Here is a 9,655-nt window from a genome sequence, read left to right as displayed (position 1 = left end):
TTCTCTAATGATCATGTTTAGAATTATGGTTAAACATCAGATGGCTGTAGCTGTTTGCTTATATCTGGGTTAACTATTCTGTTTCATTGATGTACATGACTGTTTTTGTTCCAGTACCATGCTGTGCTGTTTTTGTTACTGAAACTCTATAATATACCTTAAAATCACGCATAGTCATACCTCTAACCTTATTTTTTGTTGCTCATGATTACATTGGATATCCAAGTTTTGAGGCTCTTCAAAATTAATTTTAGGATTGATTTTGGTTGCTATTTCCATGAAGAATGCCATTGGAATTACATTCTACAGGTCCTTTACTTGCTTGGTAGGTTTATTCCAAGGTATTATGTATTTTTGATTTAATTATGAATGGAATTATTTCCCTCATTATATCCTCAGCATGTTTATTGGTATTTAGAAAGGCTACTGATGTCTGTATGTTAATTTTCTATCCTGTCACTTTGCTGAAAGTATTTAATGAGCTCTAAGTGTTTTCTGGTAGAATCTTTTGTATTCCTTAGTTATAGAATCATATCATTTGAAAATAATGACAACTTATTTTTCTTTCTATAATTTTATTATTTGTCTCTTGTAACATTATTGTACTTAAGATTTCCAATTGTAGAGAATTTAATAGGTATAAATAGGCCCTCTTGCATGATTGGTGGTAGCTTGATAATGGAGAGTGGGCTCATGTTTGGATATGGTTCTGATTTGGTTCCCAGCTCCAACTATGGGTCCTGTTCAACTGTGTGGATCAGTTAGCCAAATCAAGAGCAGTTGGTTTCCCACCATGGATGTGTGCCTCTATTACACTTGTGTGAGCATCACAACAGGTTATTTGCATTTAAGTAGATTTGCTACCTACTTGAGTTACTTGGACAGATATTGGTTGGAGATTTTTATTACTGCTTTAAACTCATGATTTTTACAGATATATTTAAATGGATTTTTGCATATTGCTTTAATTTTTGGAGGTAATTTATATCTAGAAATTCATCCATTTCTTTTAGACTTTCAAATTTAGTTCAGTATATGTTTAAGTTATGTCCTTATAAATTTGTGAATTCCATTAGTATCTGTTCTATAGTGTCCTTTTTTACCTCTAATTTTATTAACTTATGTCTTCTCTATTATTTTTGTTTTAATTGATTCATTTTCAAGCTTAGAGAGACAGAGAGGAAAGAAGAGGAGAGGAGGGGAGAAAGAGAGAGAGAGAGAGAGAGAGAGAGAGAGAGAGAAAGCAGGCTTGCTAAAGCTTCTTGCCACTACAATGAACTCTAGATGCATCCATCACTTTATGTAGGTACTGGGGATCTAACCTGAGTATTTTTTTTTTATTTTAGTTAGTTTCATTAAGGATTTACCAATGCTATCCTTTCACATACCCAACTTAAAAAAATATATATATTAAAACATTAGTTATTTATTTGAGACAGACAGAAAGAGAGAGAGAGAGAGAGAGGACATAGGTACACCAGGGTCTCCAGCTGCTACAAACTCCAGATGCATGTACTACCCTGTGCATCTGGCTTGTATGGGTCCTAGGGAATTGAACCTGGATCCATTGGATTTGCAAGCAAGTGCCTTAATGGCTAAGCTATTTCTCCAGGCCCTGATTCCTTATTTAATTGATTTTTTATATGCCTTTGTTTCTATTTTGTTAATTTCTGCCATAATTTTGTTATTTTTGTGTCTACTAATATTTACTTAGCTTATTCTTTTTCTATGGCTTAAGTTATACCATTAAATTACTTGTTTGAAATTTCTCTAGTTTTTTATAGGCATTTTTCTCTTAGGCCTGCTGCTGCTTTCATTGTAATCCATAGTTTTGTATGTATTGCATTTTCATTATCATTTAATTCTAGAATTTTTAAAATTTATTTTTGATTACTTCAATAATCCTTTTATCATTAAATACTGAAGGTTATTAAATTTCCGCATGTATTTGTATATCCTGTAGATTTTCTTTGCTGTTGCAGTTTCTTTTCATATTGTGATCAGATAGAGTACAAGGATATATTTATTTTTCCTGTATTTGTTATGTTTTGCTTTGTGACTTAATATATGATTTATTTTAGAGACTGATCTATGTACTGCTGAAAAGAATATGCATTCTGCAGCATTTGGATGGAATGTGTGGCAGATGTCTTTAAATCCAATTGTTCTATCATGTCATTTCATCCATATGCTTCTCTGTTTATTTTTTGTTGGGATGACCTGTCAATTAATGAGAGTGGGAGATTGAACTCATCTGCTGAAAATGTGATTGGGTTAGTCTATGACTTCACATCTAGCAGTAATAATTTAATGAAACTAGTTGCACACATTTGTTATATATGTGATATTATGATCACCTCTTTTGGGATTGTTCCACAAATAGATAGATAAATAAATAAATAAATAAATAAATAAATAAATAATCTTATTTATCTCTCTGACTAATATTGGCTTGAGGTCTATCCTATCAGACGTTAGAAGAGAAACATCTATTTTTTTTTTTTAGATCCACTTGCTGGACATACTATTTTTCATCCTTTTACCCTAAGGTAATATCTATGATTTAATGAAGTTATGACTTTCTTGGAATAACAGGGGGATACTGCCTTTTAATTCACTCTGCCAGTCTGTTTCTTTTGTTTGGTACATTGAGACCACTGATAGTTATTCTTGAAACTTGTGTATTAATTTTTATCATTGTTCTTGATTTTGTAGTTTTTTTGGTATTTTTCTATTTTTCTCTTGCATTAAGTGTTATTCAAGCATGGTTTATTATTTCCTGTGCTCTTATATATGTGGTTTTCATTATCATCTGTGACAAGTATACCTTCAAGTCTTTTCTACAGGGCTCACTTAGTGGCCAAGTATTTTTCTAGCCTGTTTTATTGGGATCTACCAGCTGGGAGACAGATCTATCTTCATTGTCTTTCTGATTGCTGTTGTCTCCCTTCTTCTTGTCTGCAGGGATATCAACTGGCTTATTAAGTTCCATACACATCTTGAACTTTTTTTTTTTTGAAGCAGAGTGTATTATATATTATCCTGCCCTTCCCCCCACATCAACATTCTTTGGTGAGGCTCCTATTCTGCCCTTTTAACTGAAATTTCTCTGGCAATAAATTTTAAGGTCTTTTCTACATAAATGTCTTTGTCTTGCTTTGACCATGCATTCTATTCCAAATATTTTTATGTCTAGACTTAAAGAATATATATATTTACCCAGCTGGCCTTACCTTATCTGCCTATCATCTCCTGCAGGGATTATTTCAAGAGCCATCCAGCCTGGCTCCTCCATCTCTAGCTCTTCTTCTGCATTTATACTACAAGCATATAGTCAGAATAATTCCTCAAATCCCTAAAATACTGTTGTACCAGTTCACCAATCATCCTGCTTAGAATGAAATACAAAATCCTTTTTCTGTTATAGAAGACCATGTTGCTTGAAATACCCTGGCCTTGTTGGTACTCCAACTTGCTTCAGCATACTCCTGCACATTCTTAGGATAGCTAATTTACTTTCTCAGCTCTCCCCATGGTTCATTCAAAAGTTGTCTTTTCCAGCTGGGTGTGGGGATGCACGCCTTTAATCTGGTACTCGGGAGGCAGAGGTAGGAGGATCACCATGAGTTCCAGGACACCCTGAGACTTCATAGTGAATTACAGGTCAGCCTCGGCTATCATGAGACCCTACCTTGAAAAACCAAACTAAATAAATAAATTAAAGTAAACTAAAAAATTGTCTTTGGGCTGGAGAGATGGCTTAGTGGTTAAGCGCTTGCCTGTGAAGTCTAAAGACCCTGGTTCGAGGCTCGATTCTCCAGGACCCACATTAGCAGGATGCACAAGGGGGCACATGCATCTGGAGTTCATTTGCAGTGGCTAGAAGCCCTGGTGTGCCCATTCTCTCTCTCTTTCTCTCTCTCTCTCTCTCTCTCTCTCTCTCTCTCTCTCTCTATCTGCCTTTTTCTCTCTCTGTCACTCCCAAATAAAGAAATAAAAAATGAACATTTTTTTTAATTGTCTTTTCCAGAAGGTATGTACATACACTTTTTTTTTTTTTTTCCTGAGGTAGGGTCTCACTGTGGCCCAGGCCAACCTGGAATTAACTATGTAGTCTCAGGGTGGCCTTGAACTCAAGGCGATCCTCCTACTTCTGCCTCCCAAGTGCTGGGATTAAAGGCGTGTACTACCACACCCAGCCCCATACACTTTTATTAAAAATTTTAACTAGCCTGATTTAACAAATCAAAACAAACATCAAGATTAAGTTATATTTATATTTCAGATTAGCAGTGAATATCACTTTAATATAATGTCTCACTATTACATAGATATATTGCAAAATATATATTTGTACATTTAAAACATAATTTAAAATTCAAATTCAATTTTCTGTGTATTTTATTTAGTTCCTAGCCTGACATTTAAGATTTCCCTTTTTGCTTTGCAATTTCTTCATAACTACTATCAATACCTAAAACTTTATACCTTTCAAATATTCATACTATTTTCAATTTTCTCTTCTCTAGATAGAAATTTATTTGATAGTAAGATTTTAGCTAATTTCTTTCCCATAATGCCACAATATCTGTAACAATCTTCCCCATTTTTTTGTGTACTGGAATAGTATTTACTAAACTGATAAGAACAAATACTGCACTTCATCTTAGCCAAAAGGCCAAGAAGCAATGACTAGTGTTTATTGAGTGAATGTAGAAATGATTAAATGAACACAAGAGGTGAATTTCACTAAAATAATTAACATTTGGTATAAAAATTAATTCTTCCCTCATTTGAGGAACTTGTGTTTTCTCCATAATGATGATTCAGGGTCTTGATCATACAAAGCACCTTTTCCACCAGTGACCTGTACCAGCAGTCTCTGAAATAGGAATTGTTGTATTCTCATTTCTAAAGTTAGGATTCTGTTCTAGGTTCCAAAGAATAGAGTGGTTTGCATTGTGGTTATTTCTGTTTTAGCAAATATGAAGAATAAATATCAGACTCAAAACATGCCTAACATCAAATTTCATATTTAGTTTTTCAGAGTATATAATAAAATTGGCTTAAAATATTGTCTTTTATTTATGGAGGCAGATAATGAAAGAGTATAGTATATTTTCTTAAATGGGTTTTGTGATTTTAGAATATCACCTGGGATTGGTATGAACATGTTTTATGTCTAATAAATCCATTATATTTTTAATCATGTTGATTGGAATTCCATAACAGAGCTGGTTTGATTCAGGAGTCTCCTGTAAACTTAGGTGTTCTGAATACTAGGTTCCCAGCAGGGTGAGATTTGGGAATTAATGCCTCCTGGAGGCAGTGTATATTTGGGGCCAGGCATAAGGATATTGTATAGTCCACTTCACCATGCCAGTGTTTGACACACTCTCCTGTTGCTATTGTCCATCTGATGTTGGTGAGGTGATGTACACCCTCTGTTCATACCATTATTTCCCCCTGCCATCATGGAACTTCTTCTTGAGTCTATAAGCAAAAATAAATGGTTTTATTCCTTCAAGCTGCTCTTGGTAGGGTGATTTCCGCCAGCAATGTGAACCTGACTGCAACAGTAAGTTTGGTACTGAGAGTGGCATCATTGCTTCTAGACATCTGATTGTGTGGCTTGGCCTTTGAAAGCTGATTTTCAAGAGGAATGTGGAAGGATTTAAAATCATGGCTTAAGAGACACCTTACAGTGCTGTAAGTACAGCATAATGTACTATTCTGGTCAGATTTGAAAGACCTGAATGCAGTAAGAACAATGAATTGTGAGGTTTGGCTTGTGAAGGTGAGAAAGAGCTTTACCCAGACTGGACTAGAGGCAGTTGGTGTGAGATACTTGCTGATATGTCCATGTCCTGAGAAGTTGTGCATGGTTGCTTTGCATAGAAATGGACTTGTGTGAGCCAAGGGATATGGCACAGAAGAAATGAAATCTCGGGGCTGAAACTTCTGTCTGTTCAGAAGAAATTACAGGAGAGATTTCAAACTTTGAGATTGGGCCAGCTGAACTGCGCTGGCACAACAGAAAGGATGTAGACTCTTTTGAAGGGACTTCAGTGCTCAAGGAGTTTCTTGTTCTTCAGCATCTGCTTTATTCCCCCCTTGATTAACAAATGGGCAACCTACCTGGTACTATGGAAATGCAGGAAAGAGAGGGTCATCGAGTTTGCAACAGGTCATATCCTGCTTTCTAAAATAAAAATAGTTCTGACTGTCCTCATGACTATAACATGTCTAAAACTCATTCAGAACTTTCCCAACATTTGTTATTAAGAACACTCATTCACACATATCCACATGTGAGAACATTTTTTTCTTGATATAATATCGAGTGCCAACATAAAACTGTGCTTGATTAATGCCGGTGGTGGTTGGAATATAAAGGTCCTCGTAGCCATGGTGTTTGCTATTGAGCTTCTTGTTTAGTCTCTAGGTAGTGGAATGCGTGGGAGGTGGAGCCTTTCTTAGGAAGCATATTGCTGGGGCAGACCTGTGGGTAGAAGAGCCCAGTCCTACTGTGCTAAGAGCGAGCTGGAGCTTCCCTTGCTGATTGACAGAGGAAACAATGTCCTTGTGTTGCTCTGACCACCTCATCTAAACGTCTTGACATGTCAGAAGAGTTGGCTGCATCACACAAGTTTTGTTTGTCCCCATTTCTCTGTAAAAGCTGCTTCAGTCATAAAATGTTTAAATGTTCCTATATTCAGTTGTGTGAACAGAAGACTAAAAATTGTAAATTAGTTAGAAATGATGAAGAATTTTGCTGCCTCTTACTTAAAAAAAAAAAAAAAAGTGAAATAGTAATCAAGAAAAGACCTTATCACTGAAGCAGACCTAAAATGAATGGAACATGGCTCAGGGAAATTTGCAGAAGAGGGGGCAGAAAGAATGTCAGAGCCACAAGTTGGGTCATGATACACAGAGACATTTCCTCCTACCCATAACCGAGGGTTAATGCCACAATGCATAACCCATATACCCCAAAAAGGAGGGGCTGGGGGGGGAGGACAGAGAGGAAGCTAACAATGGTACCAATTTGACTGAATTCTCTGAGTACAAAATTAATTAATAAAAAAATTAAAAATGACATGGAATGGGGATATTCCATGAATGTTACCATATGAAAAGGTTTTGATGAAATAAGGGAGTCTGATACTTATATTCTAAAAGTGGGTAATACCATAGAGACAGAAAACAGATCAGTGGTTATATGGGGTTGGAATTGAGGGAAAGTGATAATAAGTCATAAAACCCAGGTAGTTTAATGCATTAAACTATTGTGTGAGACCCCATAATGGTGAATATATGCTGTTATGTTTTTGTTGAAGCTCAATAAATTTACATGAAGAGAAAAACCATAATGGATGCAACTTGTTAAAAAAAATGCATAGACCACGGAACATCCCAAGAGGAAAGAGAGTTTCGTAACTGACTATAACTTTCCTGTGATGCAAGAAACACATTTGAGAACTCACGCTGGTGCTTCACTGCTGTGCTCAGTTACTACAGAAGCGAGTAAAGCCAATAAGGCTCATGGTCGTGGAACTGTGTACAGTCTACTGTAGCAGATTTTACTTCAGCATTTCCATCCTGAAAATGTCATTGTTTTCAAGCTGGGAATGGCCGTTCTTGTATGTAATCCTAATATGTGGGAGGCTGAGGCAGGAGGATTACTGTGAATTTGATCCCAGCCAGGGATACATAGCAAACTCTGTCAAAAGCAAACAAACATTTATTACGTGTATGCACACATACATACTTATTCCCAATGAAACCATATTTAAACAACTCTGAAGCTTAGTGTATACAGTGGAATTAAATACATTGATAGGTGTTTAATGTTACCAATCAGGCTTCTTGCTTTTGGGGTTAAAGTTTACAGAAAAGGGAAGACAAGGATAAGAATGTTCTATGTAGCCGGGTGTGGTGGCTCACGCCTCGGGAGGCAGAGGTAGGAGGATTGCCGAGAATTCAAGGCCACCCTGAGAATACATAGTGAATTCCAGGTCAGCCTGGAACAGAGTGAGACCCTACCTCAAAAAAAAAAAAAAAAAAAAAAAAGTTCTATGTGACATCATTTAGAGGAGACACTGTGGACATTTAGTCAGCATAACATAGACACAGATGATTACATATAGAAATGGAGATATGTGCCTCTAGTCATGTTAATACACATCCATTCATTTTTTCCTCCTTTCTGCTAACATGGAACAGAAAAGCATGTCATTGGTGAGGCATGGATTGTCCCTTCCTGAGTCCATGAATTGTATGGTTTCCACCTTTCTAGGAAGAATGCACACCATTCCTCTGTGTATATATAAAATTTTGTTCCTTCCAGTCCTTTCAAATACTTTGCCTAGATTTTATTAAATCTTTTCAAACAGGTGCTGATGAGTTTTCTATTGATTTACTGAATGAGACCCACCAACTCTCTATGGGGTTCTCTCTCTCTTTTCAGTTTCTCTTTTGCGACACCCCGCCTAGCACCAACTGAACTATCTTAGTATCACAGTCTCTCTGCTCCATCTTCTGAACTTAAGGGAATTTTCTGGACTAGTTCTCACTGCAAAGTAGAAGAACTGAAGGCATTTAAATGGAAGAGCATTAAAGCTTCTCTCTATTATGTCTTTCAGGATCCACCACCCCTGTGCTTGACTCCCTATATTATCAAAGCCACCATCTCATGTGGTTTAGTGATTTACCTAGTTGATACTTCTATTGTTTAAGAGAAAATTCCCAAGATTTAAATTTAGTTTTTTTTTTTTTATTTTACTTTGCTGAACATCATCTTACATGCAAATGACTTTTGGAATATGCACACATTATTTTCCTAAATGATAATCATAGCACTTTATTTTACTTAATTATTTTTTCATAAAGCACCAGGGACAGAATAAAATTTAATACAAAAATAAAAGATTTTTTCTTAACAACTTACTGCAATTGGATATTCCACTTCCATAATGGTGTCAGTGATTCTCTGAGGTACAACCCATAAAGCTATGAGGAGGGAATTCATGAAAGAATCCTGTCATATAAAAAGAACAATCAACAGAATTCAAACTTATGTTTCAAAACACCTTATGTTTTGAAACATCTTGTCCTGAATTAACTTAATACTGAATTTTTGGGTATTTGTACAGGTGCACTCAGTAGTTCTGAAAGTGCTATGCTAATATCTTTATCAGATGGTTTTTAGTAGAAAATAAATTCCATGAGCCCTAAACTGCTTCTATCTGAACAACTTTGTTCAAAATAAATGGCCACTCAGGGACTGGAGAGATGGCTTAGTGGTTAAGCACTTGCCTGTGAAGCCTGAGGACCCCAGTTCGAGGCTCGATCCTCCAGGACCCATGTTGGCCAGATGCACAAGGGGCACGTGCATCTGGAGTTTGGTTTGCGGTGGCTGGAGGCCCTGGCACGCCCATTCTCTCTCTCTATCTGCCTCTCTCTCTCTCTCTCTCTCTCTCTCTCTCTCTCTGTCTGCCGCTCTCAAATAGTAAAAATTAAAAAAACTAATAAAAAATAAAAGAAATAGCCACTAGGCTCAACTTCTTTCTTTCTTTCTTTTTTTTTTTTTCCTATTACAAAGGTCTTCTGAAGGTACTGTGAGGTTATGAATATCAAGGACATATTTTGTCTT

General features: G+C 36.2%; 1 pseudogene; it reads right to left on the bottom strand.

Moving 5' to 3' along the window:
* Positions 1-4,548: 4,548 nt before the first annotated feature.
* LOC123458038 lies at positions 4,549-4,690 on the bottom strand (annotated as a pseudogene).
* Between the last annotated feature and the right edge of the window lie 4,965 nt (positions 4,691-9,655).

Source organism: Jaculus jaculus, chromosome 1, assembly GCF_020740685.1.
Source record: "Jaculus jaculus isolate mJacJac1 chromosome 1, mJacJac1.mat.Y.cur, whole genome shotgun sequence".
NCBI classification, from domain to species: Eukaryota; Metazoa; Chordata; class Mammalia; order Rodentia; family Dipodidae; genus Jaculus; species Jaculus jaculus.
Note: the sequence above shows the minus strand (reverse complement) of the source record. Positions and strands in the feature narration are given on the sequence as shown.